The 6,439-nt window shown below is 22.0% G+C and overlaps 1 pseudogene; it reads right to left on the bottom strand.

Moving 5' to 3' along the window:
- Positions 1-417: 417 nt before the first annotated feature.
- On the bottom strand, positions 418-2,253 carry LOC136075842 (NADH-ubiquinone oxidoreductase chain 5-like; annotated as a pseudogene).
- Positions 2,254-6,439: the final 4,186 nt, after the last annotated feature.

Raw genomic sequence — 6,439 nt, forward strand, 5'->3', positions numbered from 1 at the left:
ATGTAAAATTAGGAACACTTTTTAGCATTGCTTGATGTTTGTTGCAAATGTTTTGTCCAATACTGTATATATATATATATATATATATATATATATATATATATATATTATATATTAGTCTTCTCAATGTAATATATAATATATATATATATATATATATATATATATATATATATATATATATATATATATATATATATATATATATATTATATATTAGTCTTTTCAATGTTTAAATTATTTCAAGAAATAAATTTTTCTTCTGAATAAAGAGCATCAAAAATTACATAAATAAATCAAACCACTCCTATAATAGAAATAATTGAACCTAAAGAACTAATGGTATTTCAAGTAAGTAGGCTATCCGGAAAGTCTGCATATCTTCTAGGCATTCCTGCTAGACATAAGAAATAGTCTTTAATTTTTGATATTAATTAAAATGCAAAATATAAAAAAAATACATGTAATTAAAATATAAGAATAAATAGAATTTAAATAAATTTTACTTGATTTGTTTGAAATTATACCTATAATTTTATTAAAATAAGACGGTCCTAAACTTTCTAAAATTTGATTATCTATAAGTTTATAAGTAATTTTATACCCTAAAGGACTTAATTTTTTAGAAAAAATGTAATTTATTAAAATATCGAAATATCAATTATTTATAAAAAATAAATAAATACTTCTAAAATAATTGACAAAAATAACGTTTCAAGTTTTATTTAAATTAGTAAATATTACTGTAGCTATAATAATTCCTAGTATACTAAAAAAAAGAGGTAGTAATTTACTAATATTATAAATCATATTAGGAAATTTATCTTTTATAATTATAAATTGAAACATGTAACCAGAAAAAATAGAAAATAATGTTAATAAGGTTAATGAAATAATAATTTTGTAATCACTTTCATGAGTATTAGAAAAATTATTTCTACTTTGCTGTGGGTTGTTAATAAATGTATAATAAATTAATCTTAAAGAATAAAAGGCTGTAATAAACACAGCACTAATGCTAATTCAAACAGAAAAAGATAAAAAATTTGAAAACAATGCTACTTCAACAATTAAATCTTTAGAGTAAAATCCTGATAAAAACGGTAACCCTAGTAATGCTATAGATCCTATAATTATAAAAACGAATACTAAAGGTAGAAAATTTTTTAAAGCACCGTACTTTCTCATGTCTTGTTCATCATTTATAGCATGTATAATAGATCTTGCACTAAGGAATAATAATGCTTTAAAAAACCCATGATTTATTAAGTGAAATAAACTTAGATCATAAAAAGAAAAACCACAAATCATTATCATATAACCTAGTTGACTGCAAGTAGAATATGCTATTTCTTTTTTTAAATCATTTTTAACCATTCCTATAGTTGCCGAAAAAAAAGAAGCTAAACTTCCTATGATAATGATCAAGATTAACACAGTAGATGAAAATTCAAATACAGGTGACATTCTGATAATTAAAAATACTCCGGCTGTAACCATTGTAGCTGCATGAATTAAAGCTGAAACTGGTGTAGGCCCTTCCATTGCATCAGGTAATCACATATGAAACCCCAATTGGGCAGACTTTCCTATGACTCCTATTAAAATGAAAAATAGTGGAATATAAAGTATAGAAATATTATTAGTAGTAGAAATTATAAATATATCATTAAATTCAAATGATCCTGTAAAAATTCATAGATATATTATTCCAATTAGCAATCCAATGTCTCCTAGTTTATTTATAACCATTGCTTTAATTGCTGATTTATTAGCTTGTATTCTAGTGTATCAAAAATTAATTAATAAATATGAGCATAATCCAACCCCTTCTCATCCTATAAAAAGTTGAATTAAGTTTGAGCTTGATATTAATATAATCATAAAAAAAGTAAACAACGATAAATAAGAAATAAATCTTGATAGATGAGGGTCGTTTTCCATATAAGAATAGGAAAATAAATGAACAAAAAATGAAACAGTGATAACTAAGACTAGCATGTTAATGGTTATTAAATCGAACTTTAGATTAAATGAATTACTTAATAATCCTAAATTAAATCAATTTAATAAATTATAGTATAAAAAGTTGTTATTAAAATTAATTTCATAAAAAACAATTCAAGAGTTTATAAGAGTTATAATGATAATAACAAAAGAAATCAATTTAGCTCCTTTATTACCAAAAAATCGACCAAATAATCCGCATAATATGCTACTAAATAAAGGTAAAAGAATTATAATTAAAATCATGTTATAAATTTAATATATAAATTAAGAAAGAAATAAAAAATTTAGGGTTTAATAAATAAAATAATGTATAATATAAAATAAAACCTAAATAAATAAAATTCAGATATAAACTATTTTTATTTAAAGAAATAATATTATTTCAAGAGACATAAAAGTTATTATTTTGAAATAAAAGTATTTTTACTATTCTTAAATAAAAACCTATTCCAATACAGGTAATTAATAAACATAAACATCCTGCTATAATATAGTTATAATTTATTAAAGTAGAAATAAGAATAAATTCATTTAATAACCCTAAAAAAGGGGGGATTCCTGCTATAGAAAAAATTGTCACAACTAAAGCAATTGTTAAAATTTTATTATTCATTAAGTATCCGCTTAATTCTACAATAAATTCTATATTATTTTTATATAATACTAATATCATAATTATAAATAAGTTTGTAAATAAATAAATAAAAAGATATAATAAACAAATTTCAATGCCTATTATATTATTTAAGCTTAATGCTATAATGATAAACCCAAAATTAGAAACACCACTATAGGCTATTAACCTCTTTATTTTAGTTTGATTAAATCCAGCAATAGTTCCTATGATTATTGATAATGCTCCTAAAAGCATAAGCATTTCAAAATTATTATTAAATTTTAATAAAATAATGAATATAGATAATTTACATAAAGAGGATAATAATAATATCAATACAAGATCTGATCCTTCATAAATGTCAGCAATTCAGTAATGAAAAGGAGCTAAACCTAATTTGAATAGAAGAGAAAGAATTAATATAGAGTTACCAAAAGAATGAAAAGAAGATGCGTTATTAAATACAAAATTAAATAAATTTAAATCCAATAAAATTGAAATTTTAAATAAATAAGCAAGACCCAAGAGAAAAAATCCAGATGAAATGCTGCTTAAAATAAAATATTTTAAACTTGCTTCTAAACTTTTTATATTGTTTCTATTTGAACCAATAAGAATTAATAAAGAAAAAGTTTGAATCTCTACAGATAAATATAGTATTATTAAATTATTAGACAGTATTATTATTACTACTGACAACAAAATAAAACCGTATAAGATTAGACTTTCTAATCTTAAATGTAATTTATTGTGAAATATAAGTGAAAATATTAATAAATTATTATAATCAAAGATCATGAAAATTATTACAGTTAAAGAATCGAACTTTAATTATACCAATCTGAAAGAGTTAGGAACCTCATCAATAGATACATATGTATAAAAACAATCATACAACATCAACAAAATGTCAATATCATGATGCAGCTTCAAAAGTAAATTGACGAGAGTTAGTAAAATGAGAATAATAAATTTTAAGCAAACAGATTGATAAAAATATTGTACCAATAATAACATGAATTCCGTGAAACCCTGTGGCTACGAAAAAAATGGAACCATAAACTGAATCAGATATACAAAAATTAGATTCTAAATATTCTAAAGCTTGTAAAAATGTAAATAATAAGCCTAAAGTAATTGTAATTATTAAACTAATTAAAGTTTGATTTCTGTTTTTTTGAATTAGACTATGATGATACCAAGTAACACTTATTCCTGATGATAAAAGAATAATAGTATTTAATAATGGAATGGAAAACGGATTTAAGGTTATTATCCCTAAAGGGGGTCAATTTATTCCTATTTCTATAGAGGGAGAAAGACTAGAATGGAAAAATGCTCAAAAGAAGGAAAAGAAAAATAATATTTCTGAAATTATAAATAATATAAAACCTAATTTTAAACCTGTTAAAACTAACTTAGTATGAGCCCCCTCTAAACTAGATTCTATAAATATGTCTGTAAATCATAAAACCAGGAATAAAATTATTGGAATAAAACTTAATAATAAAGGATAATAAAATCCTTTATGAAAATAGGCAACAGTGTTTAAGGTTAAGTATAATACACCCATTGATATACAAAATGGCCAAGGATTAGGATTTACTAAATGAAAAGGATGATAATGTTTTTCCATTAATGTAAAATTAAACTATCTTTTAAATAAATTAAACACAAGAGAGTAAAAACATAAGCTTGAATAATTAAAACACCTATTTCTAATATAATCATAAATATTATAATCATTAATGGAAATAGGTTTAAAAAAGAAGAAGAAAAACATATCATTTTAAATATGAAATCAGAAAGAATAGCTAATAAAATATGACCAGCTGTTAAATTAGCTGCTAAACGCATTCCTAAAGCTATAGGTCTAGAAATATGACTTGCTAATTCTATAAATATTAATAAAGGAGAAAGACCTAAAGGAGCTCCTGTTGGCATAAACATACTTAGATAAGAGCTTTTAAAATTAAAAAATCCAAATATTATTATTGATAATCATATGAAAAACAACAATCCAAAAGTTAATGAAATATGAGTAGTAGGGGGTAAAGTAAAAATAAAAAATCCTAGTAGATTAATTGATAAAAGATAAAAAAATAAAGTTGATAAAAATAACACAAATATTTGAGAATAATTTCCTAAATTTTCTTTTACAATTTGAAAAAAATGATTAATAATTATTTCAAAAAACAATTGAATCCTTGAAGGAATTATAAAACTAAAATTTAAAGCTATGAAAATTATAAATACAGATAATACTAATACTAGATGAGAATCAAATAAAAACCCAAAAATTTTAATAATTAAAAAGTGATCAAAATAAGAAGACATTATAGTTTTAATATATTACATAATATAGAAAATTGTTTGAAATTATTTTTATTTGACTCTAAATTATTTGAAATAAAATTATTTCTTATATTAAAAATCAAAAAAAAATTATAAAATCTTAAACTTAATAGAATTATTAATAAAAATAATAATAATAGTAAAACAAGATAGTGATTGAAATATAAAGATAAATCTAATTGAGACATTTTAAGTTTTGTTAATTGATCAATTTATAAATTTTTCTTGAGAAACAGAGTAAATAGAAATAGGCATAAAAGAATGATTAAGACCACATAATTCTGAACATTGACCAAAAAATTTACCAAGTCTATTAATAATAAAATTTAATTGATTCAAACGACCTGGAATAGCATCTACTTTTACACCTAAAGAAGGAACAGTTCAACAATGAATAACATCAGCACTTGAAACAATCAATTTAATTTTTGTATTGACTGGTAAAACAAGATCATTATCAGTTTCAAGTAATCTAAAATCACCTTGATTTAAATCTGCAGTAGGGATCATATAAGAATCAAATTCTATGTTTGGTGAAAAATTAGAATATTCATATGATCAATATCATTGATGACCAACTATTTTTACAGTTAAAGAAGGTTCAACATTTTCATCAATAGAATACAATAAAAATAAAGAAGGTATAGCTATAATAATTAATATAATAGCAGGTATTAATGTTCACACAATTTCAATAAAATTATTTTCTAATAAAAATTTATTATAATTTTTGTTAATAATTACAGAAAATAATAATCATCCTACCAATACAAGGATAATTACCATGTAAAACATAGTATCATCATGAAAAAATATTAAATTATTACTACAAGATGAGGCACTTTCCTGAAAAGAAAGTTGATTTATTTCAGGAATGTCTTTATAAATAAAATTATTAAACAATAAACAAGTGAAAAAACTTATTAAAAATGTTAAATTTTTCATAAACAGAGGGTATTGGATTTGAACCAATACTAATAATTTTGAAGACTATTTGATCTACTTAATCAACCCTCTTTATTAAATAATTACTTTAAATTTTTAGATTCTTTCAAAATTTTTTTATTAGTTTTTTTAATTAACTAGATGAAGCTTTATTCCTTTCGTACTAAAAGTCTAAAGTAATTTTATAATTGTAGATAGAAACCTTCCTGTCTTGCGACGGAATGAACTCAAATCATGTAAGATTTTAAAGGTCGAACAGACCTACCTTCAATAACTACTGCATTATTAGGATATCTTAATTCAACATAGAGGTGACAAACTTTGTTTTTGATAAGGACTCTAAAACAAAATTATCCTGTTATCCCTAAGGTAGCTTTTATTAATTAATCGTTATTTATTGTTTGTTATAATAACGGGTCATTATAGCCTACTATAGTAATTGTTAAATTGTTTAGTTATACAATAAATAAATTTATTATATTGCTTATTTTTGTTACTTTTAAAAAACAGTCG

The sequence above is a fragment of the Hydra vulgaris genome, chromosome 02, assembly GCF_038396675.1.
Source record: "Hydra vulgaris chromosome 02, alternate assembly HydraT2T_AEP".
In the NCBI taxonomy this organism is placed as follows: domain Eukaryota; kingdom Metazoa; phylum Cnidaria; class Hydrozoa; order Anthoathecata; family Hydridae; genus Hydra; species Hydra vulgaris.